General features: G+C 40.7%; 1 protein-coding gene across 1 annotated transcript in view; it reads left to right on the forward strand.

Moving 5' to 3' along the window:
* LOC121853921 overlaps positions 1-11,041 on the forward strand; it is a 176,975-nt gene that overhangs the window by 153,313 nt on the left and 12,621 nt on the right.

Here is an 11,041-nt window from a genome sequence, read left to right on the forward strand (position 1 = left end):
TCTCTCTCTCTCTCTCTCTCTCTCTCTCTCTCTCTCTCTCTCTCTCTCTCTCTCTCTCTCTCTCTCTCTCTCTCTCTCTCTCTCATTCTCTCTGTCTCATACACTCTCCCAGTCATCCTCTCACTATATATGTATATTCGTTCTACTTCTGACCTTCACATCCTCTGCTTCCCTTATTTTTATCATTATCATCTTCCTTATTCCTCGCGCTTCCCTCTTCTTACTCCCATCTTCGTCCACCTCCCCTATGATACTGGCTCTCCTGTCTTTTATTACTACCAATCATTCTCGCCATTATCATCTGTGCAAACTCTTCCTTTCCATCTTACTTACATCTCTTCCTCCCCTTATTCTCTCACCTTTCTTCCATCTCTCTCACCCCCGTGTTAGTATTTACCCCACACTCTCATCCTAATTTATATCGCCCTCTTAGCCGTTGTGGTAAGCTCTACCCTCTTTCTCTGACCTCACATCTCTTTCCCATCACTCTCACCAGTCTTAGATATATAGCCAACTCACACAAACACACACACACACACACACACACACACACACCGTCCAAACTCTCGCACCAGCTCTCTCACCTCCTCCTCCTCCTCCTTAAATGCTCTCACTCACCATAATATTCTCGTCTCTATTCTATATTCCCTCACGTTTATTTCCCAATATCTGTCTCCTCTTTACTTTCTCTATTTACGTTCCTTCTCTTGGTATGTTCTTTGTTTCCACTACCTCTTCCTTCTCGTCCTTCCCCTCTTCTATTTCCACCACTTCCCTCTATTAGTTCTTCTTCTTCTTCTTCTTCTTCTTCTTCTTCTTCTTCTTCTTCTTCTTCTTCCAGTTACTTCCTTTCCATCTCTTCATTCAATCAGCTCCTTCTTCCTCCAATCACATCCTCCTCCAATTTCCTCTTTTTCTTCAACTGCAGTTACTTCCTTCTTCTCCTCCTCAAACCACCTCCTTCTTCTCATCCTCCTCAAATCACCTCCTTCTCCTCCTCATATTACCTCCTTCTTCTCATCGTCGTCCTGTTCTGACTACTCATCCAATCACCTACTTCTCCTCCAATCTACTCCTTTTCCACCTCCTCATCCTACCCCTTCAGTCATCCTTGTCCCTTAATCACCTCTTCTTCCTCCTTGCAATATTATTCTTGGGTAGTTCCACAATGCAAACGTGGATAAGATAAATCTTGATAAAACCACAAAGGAAAAGAGAATAACTGGAGCACGTTAACTTTCATAGGTGCTACTATACAATAGTATGCGGTCTACCGAGCTGGAGTTGGTCTACCGAGATATTAACACTCTAACCGAGCGTCTAGTAACCCAACCTAACCTAACCTAATTTGATCTAATATATCTTAGCCTAAGCTAACCTAACCTAACCTAACCTAACCTAGGTTAGATTAGGTTAATGGTTGCTACAGTGTAAATATCCCGGTAGACACAACTCCAGCTCGGTAAACCACATACTATAGTAGCACCCTTTTGTCTTTATTCAAGACATTTTCAGAGACAACTGAGTTTACAGGGACTGAGAGAGGCTTATACTCGTGTAACATCAGGTCAGGTCAATAACATGGGACCCACTAATCCACACAACACCCTCTCGGTCCCTGTAAATTCAGTTGCCTCTGAAAATGTCTTGAATAAAGACGTAAGCTATTTATAATTTTCAATTTTGTTAATTCACTTCAATCTCGCCTGCCTGTGTGGACGACTCAAACTATGTATTACTTTTTCCGGCCACGCAGAAAAACAAACACGTAATCATTTGGAGTTCGTCTCTGTTCATCTCTTACAGGAGAGGCTTTTCTCAAAATCTGACCTATTACCAGGACAGAGGTTGAGTTTGTGTGTGGGCTAAAGGTGTTAAGTTGGTGCTGAACCAAAAAGAGAAATAATGTAACTGTAGTTTAGGTGGCAAAAATGTTGCTGTGTTCTGTTCACAAACAAGAATAATTCTACGGACTTATCTCTCCTATTTTTACTATTTTTAAGTTAAAGAATCACATGAAGATTAGGCACCCCAGTTTATTTCACTTTATTATTAAACACCCGAAAATAATGCAATAACGTAAATATCAACATGAAAAGAGAGAAATAAATATCAATCAATAGTTTGGTGAACGATGAATGTAATAGCAGTGTAAATCGAACTTATATTTAATTGAATTTTTACCTTAAGTGTGGGTCTGCAAGTTCCAGATTCACAATAATATTAAAGCAGTTGACTGTGTTCTTCCACATCTTTCTGTGTCTGCCCGTGTGTTACATGAGGAACAGATTTTCACATTTAGTATGACTGTCACTCCTAGGGATCGTCAATATCAATCAGGTTGGCACACGAAGGTCACTGACTAACAAGAGCTTAATGTCGCTACCCAGATACTATAACGAAGCCGACGAGTTGTCAGGGTGATGAGGTCACTTTGGTATATAATAAAGGCATGGGATAACCAGAAAATTAGCCAAATGTAGACCTGACCAAACAAACCATTATATGACATAACAAAACTGAACTTAACCTCACATAGAATAAGTAACGTATCGTAACGCAACTTAAAATAACTGAGCATAATATAGCATAACATGACATTATATAACCTAACCTAACCTAACCTAACCTAACGAGGTAAAGTTAGAGGATCTATTTAACAGCTGAATGGTGTAAAGGTCATATGATCTAGATCATGTATAAAAGCAAAACCTTATTTCGTATATTTTATGTTTGAAGTATTGTTATTATCTCAGAATCGTGACTATTTTTGTGTTTAGGGAATGAAAAGTTTTCCGAGAATTTATATTAAATCCAGAGTGTTCTGTTTCCCACAGATGTAAATAATATTGTGTCCACGTAAATATGTATTCTTGAATAAAGACGAAAGCTAAGGTGCTCCGTTGTTTCCCTTTTCCCGTGTGATTTGATCAAGATTTATCTTATCCACGTTTTCATTGTGGATCTACACGAAATATATATATATATATATATATATATATATATATATATATATATATATATATATATATATATATATATATATATATATATATATATATATATATATAAAACAAAGAAGTTTGTCTGTATGTGTGTCTGCACGAGAATCTCGGAAACTACTTTACCGACCTGTAGTGATGATGGATGGTGTTATATGTAGTGATGATGATGGATGGTGTTCTATATAGTGATGATAATGGATAGTGTTATATGTAGTGATGATGGATGATGTTATATGTAGTGATGATGGATGTTGTTATATGTAGTGATGATGATGGGTGGTGTTATATGTAGTGATGATGGGTGGTGTTATATGTAGTGATGATGGATGATGTTATATGTAGTGATGATGGATGGTGATATATGTAGTGATGATGGATGGTGTTATATGTAGTGATGATGGATGATGTTATATGTAGTGATGATTAGACAATAAAATAATAACAGTTAAATGCTAAAAAAATATACTTTGGTGTACCGTTGTAGTGAAAAACATGGTGGAACTTACATACACCGTTAATTAACTATTGATGGAAGAAGAAGTTTTGGGGACTGAACAGAGAGACAATGTGGAACCTCCCGGAGGGTGGCGTCCTACCGTGCCTAGCGGATGAGCCGCCCGGAATGAAGAGCGGACAGTCGGTCACAGGAAACAGTTCAGGAAAGGGAATCCCTTCTTAATGCTGACAGATAGCAAACAGCAGAAAGGCCTTCTCTAGATAATAATCAAGCGCATGAAATTCGTTTGGATGCTAATAGACAGAGAGCTGCGGGATCCAGAATTCTAAGAAAGAATACACAGTGGCATCCACTTGCAAGAGCAGCATTTAACTATGACAATGAGATAGAATATGAAAAGTATCCCTATGTTGTCATTGGCAACATGGATAAGAAATGTGAACACTGCGGTGCAAAGAAGTATAAAGGAGAATCTGCTGGACTGTGATTGCTCTCATGGGAAAGTACGACTGGCAAATTTGGAAAAACCACCACAAGCATTGAAGGCTCTCTTGCTGGGAACAACACCAGAGTCAAAACACTTCTTGGAAAATATACTGAAGTAAAATTCATGCTTCCAGATTACATCCTTTGGAACTACCAGAGTAGTTCGTTAGCACGGATACATACCAACATTCAAAGTCCAGGGTCAAGTCCATTACAAAGCAGGATCCCTCTTACCACTGGAAGATGAGCAGGCAAAGTTCCTGCAAATCTACTTCATGGGAGATCATAAAAAGCAGACTACTATCAGGTGTGGCAATATTAAAGGGGTCAGACATGACATTGTCCTATCTATCCAAGAAATTTTGCATGCGTGCAACACGTATGTACAGTCATTTAAAAATGCCCTAGAAAACATGCCTTCTGACGAGTACAAAATCAGGATCAAAGCAGACACGACCCCTAAGGGAGAACATGAAAGAAGATTCAGTGCTCCTCTAGTTGATGAAGTAGCCATCCTGATTGTCGGTCAAGAGTTTGAGAAACGAGACATCATACTCAAAATGAGAGACGCGTGTCTCACAAGAAGACATGATGCCACATGTACTGGAAGCTACAATACTGACAGGAAAAGCTAAAGGAGAGGACGTTTTTATACCAAGGATACCTCTCATCACCACTGTCCTGCCATTTGAGTTCAAGCGACTTCAGTTCCCGGTTAAAGTGAGCTTTTTCATGACAATCTACAAAAGCCGGGGACAGTCCCTAAGATGGTTGGCCTAAACCCTGTGTTTCCTTGCTTCTCTCATGGACAGTTCTGTGTTGGATGCTCCAGAGTGGGAACTGGCAAAAATCTGTACATACTTGCTGCTAATGGCAAAACCAAAAATGTGGTCTACCTTAATTCACTACAGTGAGACAATGTGGAGCCTCCCGGAAGGTGGCGTCCTACCGTGGCCTAGCGAAAGAGCCGCCCAGAGGGCGGCGATTCCGTTAGTCTATAAATATATATAACAAAGAAGTATGTCTGTGTGATTGTTTGTTTGTTTGTCTGCACGAGAATCTCGGAAACTACTTTACCGATCTGTAGTGATGATGGATGGTGTTATATGTAGTGATGGTGATGGATGGTGTTATATGTAGTGATGATGGATGATGTTATATGTAGTGATGATGGATGGTGTTATATGTAGTGATGATGGATGGTGTTATATGTAGTGATGATGGATGATGTTATGTGTAGTGCTGATTGATGTTGTTATATGTAGTGATGATGGGTGGTGTTATATGTAGTGATGATGGATGGTGTTATATGTAGTGATGATTAGACAATAAAATAATAACAATTTAATGCTAAAAAAAATATACTTTGCTGTACCGTTGCAGTGGAACTTACATACACCGTGAATGAAATATTGATGGAAGAAGAAATTTTTGGGACTGAACAGGAGTTGCAAACAGAGAGACAAACTACTCAGTTGAAGTTCTGGTGAATTTTCTTGAAAATTTTTTTTGTATGTTTGTGTGTGTGTGTGTGTGTCCGCACGAGAATCTCGGAAACTATTTTACCGTTATGTAGTGATGATGGATGGTGTTATATGTAGTGATGATGAGTGGTGTTATATGAAGTGATGATTAGATAATAAAATAATAACAGTTTAATGCTAAAAAAATATACTCTGCTGTACCGTTGTAGTGGAACTTACATACGCCGTTAATGAACTATTGATGGAAGAAGAATTTTTGGGGACTGAACAGGAGTTGCAAACAGGGAGTTGCTCAGAGAGACAGACTACTCAGTTGAAGTTCTGGTGAATTTTCTTGAAGAAAATGAGCTTCACCTGGTGCCTGATCAAGGAAATGCTTATGAACAGATTTTGCAAGCGATACAAGCGGAGCAGGGAGGTATGATCTTTCTCGATGCACCTGACGGGATAGGAAAAACATTCTTGATCAACCTTCTGTTGGCCAAAGTACGTCATCAGGGGAAAATTGCTCTTGCTGTGGCATCCTCAGGCATTGCTGCAACACTACGAGAAAGAGGACGTACTGCACACTCAACTTTTAAACTGCCTCTCAACCTCGCTCACAATGAGAATCCAGTGTGCAACATCAAAAAAGGATCGGCAAAGCAAAACTCTTAGAAAAATTCAGCCTAATAGTCTGTGATGAATGCACTATGTCTCACAAGTTAGCGTTTGGAGCATTAGACAAGACCTTGCAAGACATACGAGAAAGTGACCAGCCCATGGGTGGCATTACAATGGTCATTGCTGGAGACTTTCGCCAGACCCTACCTGTCATTCCTCGAAGCAATCCAGCTGATGAACTGAATGCGTGCCCTAAGGCATCATACCTTTGGAGAAGTGTTCAGACACTCACCCTATCCACAAACATGAGAGTACATCTACAGGGAGATCAGGATGCTGCACGGTTGGCAAACCTTCTACTACAGATTGGGAACGTAACTTTCCCTGTTGATTCAGAAGGACAAATAATCATTCCTCAAGGATGTGGAAATGTTGTAAAGTCCTCAACTGAGCTCACTAACATGGTCTACCCAAACATTATCCACCACTACAAGGTTAAGAAGTGGCTGCGTGAACGCGCAATTCTGGCACCAAAGAATGAAACAGTGGCTGCGTGAACGCGCAATTCTGGCACCAAAGAATGAAACAGTGGCTGAAATGAACATGACTCTACTCAGACAGCTTCCAGGCAGTGAGACATCATTCAAATCTGTTGATACAGTAATCGACCAGGACCAAACAGTCCAGTACCCTGCAGAATTCCTTAATTCTTTGGAGCCCCCTGGAATGCCTCCTCACCACCTCACTTTCAAGATTGGAACTCCTATAATGCTCATAAGAAATCTTGAACCACCAATCCTCTGCAATGGCACAAGACTGGTGGTGAAGAAGATGATGCCACATGTACTGGAAGCTACAATACTGACAGGAAAACCAGTAGGAGATAACGTTTTTACACCAAGGATACCTCTGATCACCACTGACCTGCCATTTGAGTTCAAGCGACTCCAGTTCCCGGTTAAAGTGAGCTTTGCCATGACTCATCTACAAAAGCCAGGGATAGTCCCTAAAGATGGTTGGCCTAAACCTGGTGTTTCCTTGCTTCTCTCATGGACAGCTCTATGTTGGATGCTCCAGAGTGGGAACTGGCAAAAATCTGTACATACTTGCTGCTAATGGCAAAACCAAAAATGTGGTCTACCTTAATGCACTGCAGTGAGACAATGTGGAGCCTCCCGGAGGGTGGCGTCCTACCGTGGCCTAGCGAAACCACTACTCTATATATATATATATATATAAATATATATATATATATATATATATATATATATATATATATATATATATATATATATATATATATATATATATATATATATATATATATATATATATATATATATATATATATATATATATATATATATATATATATATATATATATATATATATATATATGTAACCGGTCGGAATTTGCTGGACTTTAATTTCTCACTTGACTTGGGGTTTATTAAAATTTAATAGATGGTAAAGGCAGTGGAAGCGCCCCTTTGAGAAAAATCCCGAACCAGCACAAGAACACTTAAATCTACTACACAAAATGAACTGTCCGTGACCCGTGGAAGGATAGCGTCTGTGACTGGGATGAATGAGACACACTGTAAAATTTAGACACTTATATTCCCTCCAACACTACAAACACAATCAAATAATGGTACACCAATATGCGCACCTCTTAACTTAAACTTTAAACACTACTCTGGGGAATAAAAGTTATACATGACATAGAAATTATAGAAACACAGGCAACAATAAATTTGAAGTAGTAAGAAATGTTGCTTGCACACATGAACAGGCCTTAAGGGCTTTCACAAAATAATATCAGTCACTTAGGAAATGGTACTAAAAAATAAGAAATTAAATACTCCACAATGAATAGGCCTTAAAGGTTTTTCAACAAAATAATATCAGTCACTGAGGAATGGTAATAAAATATAAGAAATTAAATACTCTACAATGAATAGGCCTTAAGGGCTTTCAGCAAAATAATATCACTCAACAAAATTATAGCACCCCAACAGGTGTACACTTCCTAACCTAACCTAACCACTGCTCTGGGGAACAAGGTTATACCTGAGATCAGAATTATGAAGAATTAGAGGCATTAAAAGAATCAATCACAGTATCACTCTGGTTCCACTTAATGGCACAAACATTCAAAAAAACACTACTATCAAAATTATTTAAGAAATATTAAACTACACACGTCAAGATAATATCAGTCTGAGGAATGGTGTTAACTACACCCGTGATAAGGAAGATAAAATGTTCCTCTAGGTATCTCCTAGAGTCCTAGACTCACGGTCTCAGTGTGTGACCATTAATATACTCAGATAGCCTCAGTGTACTCCCAGTGCGTCCATGGGCAGGAAGAGAGTGAGCCAACCAGACCTTGTGCAGTTGAGAGAAACTTTAGCTTCCCGTTAGCAAGAGGGTTTCACTAGCTGCTCGGGACATGTGGGGTTGTGCACCAGAGTGGTAAGAACTGATCACCCACTGCTGATGCTGGTCCCGTGTCGTGTTAGTTGTCGGGAGCACTCGTTCACTCAAGAGATCCTTTGCTACCCCGCTAAACAGTGACAGGCCTACACTGATCGGTCCAATGGCGACAATCGCCACCCTCAATCATCAACGGCAGTCTCAAACGGCAGTCAATCTCTCGCAGTCAACTCCGGTCAACTCCAATCAACTCCAATCAACTCCAATCAAGTGGGTTCTGACGGAAACCCTGAAATGAACTCACTGTTAGCTCTAGTTTACTTTATCACTGCCCTATCTAACCCTGTCTGAGATCGAATGAGACTTACTTGTTATACTGCAATAGCGCAGCACAGGTGACTAGGCCACGTGACTATTTCTGATGGACGCTCGGAACGTCTTGTCTGTGTGAATGCTCTCCGGGACTGGGCCTAGCCAGCGTCGCGTCTCCTCAAGGCGTTACCTTAGGTCTACGTGATATATTTACCGCCTAACTAATAACTCCTTGGGACACCCGTAACATTATTCAGACTGCTAAACGATCTATAATAATTTCAAATTCAACAATAGTCCCTTAACTTCATGAATCGCATCATTATTAATTCGGTAAATTACATTTAATATCATATAGGCCTAGTTCCGCAGTCTCTCGCTACGAGCAGGCAGCGCTCCCTCCCCTCAGATGACCTTGAACGCTCAGTATCACTCATGGCGGGGCATTTGAAATTACTCTGAAATTTCTGGATATCACAATCGACCCCCTAAAAAAAAGACAGCACTGTCCTCATGTGCTGAGAAAACATGCATACGACCCCCCTAACATTTTGTTCTAAGGACTGCACCTCACCCCTTTTGCTAAATGCAGCATTTGTCTTCTCTTCTCTCCTTTTCTCTCCCGCTAACACTCGACCCCCCTAAAAAAAAGACAGCACTGCCCTCATGTGCTGAGAGAACAACTTAAAACCCACCTTCAACTCTGTACTATTCCACTCGCAGCTAGCAACTCCATTCCTTCCTAGCCCAACTCAATCCAACCAGAACATCACGCTCCCCTTTGGCCTGGCCCTTGAACTAAGAGGAACCAGTGTCAAAAAAAAATACACAGTCCAAAACAAACATGCTCTCCTTTGGCCTGGCCCTTGAACTAAGAGGAACCAGTGTCAAAAAAAAATACTCAGTCCATCTCCAACATGCTCTCCTTTTGCCTGGCCCTTGAGCTAAGAGGAACCAGTGTCAAAACAATACTCAGTCCAAAACAAACATGCTCTCCTTTTGCCTGGCCCTTGAGCTAAGAGAAACCAGTGTCAAAAAAATACTCAGTCCACGTCTCCGAACCTCATGCCGGCAGACCAACCCTCTGACAATGTACCAGTCCATCTTAGTGAGGCCCTGGACATTACAACCATACTCTCAATCCCGCTCATGACAGCAACTCAATCCCGCTCATGACAGCAACCACTACTCAACGCACATCTCTGACCTAACCATCTCTCCAATCCCCTCTGCCCTACTCACAACTCCTCCAACTCACCCCCTACAACCTGCCTTTTCTCATTACCATGCACCCTAAACTGTAATCGGTCGGCTTCGTCTTGTCTCTCAGCTGGAGGGCTCGATCAACCTCTCTGAACTACTTACGTACCCCTATATTTCCCACTTGGACCTCACACTTCCTTGACTGCTGGACGTGTGCCTGACATTCACCCCTTGTTTCCTCCCTGAACAGTTGAATGTGTGCCTGAGACTCCCACTTGAACCTGTTTACCTGTGCTTGATAATCCCTCTTTAGGTCTCCGAACTCCTCTCTCAGCTGCACCAAGGTCCCGCGGCCGTCTCTCTTCCTCCTCATACACATCTCTACTGTCAAGCCTAACCAACTCAGTCCGGGCACAAGGATGAGCATCAGTGCGAGTTCAATCCCTACCATTACTAACCAACACATGATAGCGTTCATTATCCCAACCACAGTACTATCAGTCACGACATTAAAAACTACGCTCTGCTACCATTTGTAACCGGTCGGAATTTGCTGGACTTTAATTTCTCCCTTGACTTGGGGTTTATTAAAATTTAATAGATGGTAAAGGCAGTGGAAGCGCCCCTTTGAGAAAAATCCCGAACCAGCACAAGAACACTTAAGTCTACTACACAAAATGAACTGTCCGTGACCCGTGGAAGGATAGCGTCTGTGACTGGGATGAATGAGACACACTGTAAAATTTAGACACTTATATTCCCTCCAACACTACAAACACAATCAAATAATGGTACACCAATATGCGCACCTCTTAACTTAAACTTTAAACACTACTCTGGGGAATAAAAGTTATACATGACATAGAAATATTTAGAAACATAGGCAACAATAAATTTGAAGTATTAAGAAATGTTGTTTGCACACATGAACAGGCCTTAAGGGCTTTCACAAAATAATATCAGTCACTTAGGAAATGGTACTAAAAAATAAGAAATTAAATACTCCACAATGAATAGGCCTTAAGGGTTTTCAGCAAAATAATATCACTCA

This window comes from Homarus americanus, unplaced genomic scaffold, assembly GCF_018991925.1.
Source record: "Homarus americanus isolate GMGI-L3 unplaced genomic scaffold, GMGI_Hamer_2.0 scaffold18703, whole genome shotgun sequence".
In the NCBI taxonomy this organism is placed as follows: Eukaryota; Metazoa; Arthropoda; class Malacostraca; order Decapoda; family Nephropidae; genus Homarus; species Homarus americanus.